Below are 715 nucleotides of genomic sequence, written 5' to 3' on the forward strand. Positions count from 1 at the left end.
TTTTTGCACATTGTACAACTAATTAATGCATTGAAAAGTTAATGTACAAAATTGTATGCATGTTGTACAAGAGTATTAATGCAGTGTTGGTCCTTTCCAACTCTCACTTCTAAATAAGAATAATATAAAAGAGTTAAAAAAAGAAAAAATAAGTGATTTAAGAAAATTATATAAATAACATTAATGATGAGATGAAGATTAAGAAAAAACGTCAAATAAATTAGTAGTATTGATGATGATAAAAGTTAAATAAATCATTTTTTCTATTATCTAATTTTTTAACATAAAATTTCCAATCTTTTAAAATTTAAAATAAATGTTAAAAATAAAAAGAGTAACAATAAAGTAGGCCAAACACATGGTTGAATAAAGTAGGCCAAACACATGTTGGTACACCTCAACTCTCACTTCTATATAGTACTAGATAAGGGTGCCCGTGCAAGGCACGGGCATTTTGTGGGGATAAAAATAGTTGTAAAGAAAGACGTGAAAAAAAAGTGCTAAAAGAAAAAAATATTAATTAGCCCTACGTGGCCATTTTTTATTGGTTTGGTAGTATTTGAGAGCAAACAAAAAGTGCTAAAAGAAAGAAATATTAATTAGCCCTACGTGGCCATTTTTGATTGGTTTGGTAGTATTTGAGAGCAAAAAAAAAAAGTGCTAAAAGAAAGAAATCAATTAGCCCTACGTGGCCATTTTTGATAGGTTTGGTAGT

This window comes from Solanum tuberosum, unplaced genomic scaffold (assembly GCF_000226075.1).
Source record: "Solanum tuberosum cultivar DM 1-3 516 R44 unplaced genomic scaffold, SolTub_3.0 scf00016, whole genome shotgun sequence".
NCBI lineage: Eukaryota > Viridiplantae > Streptophyta > Magnoliopsida > Solanales > Solanaceae > Solanum > Solanum tuberosum.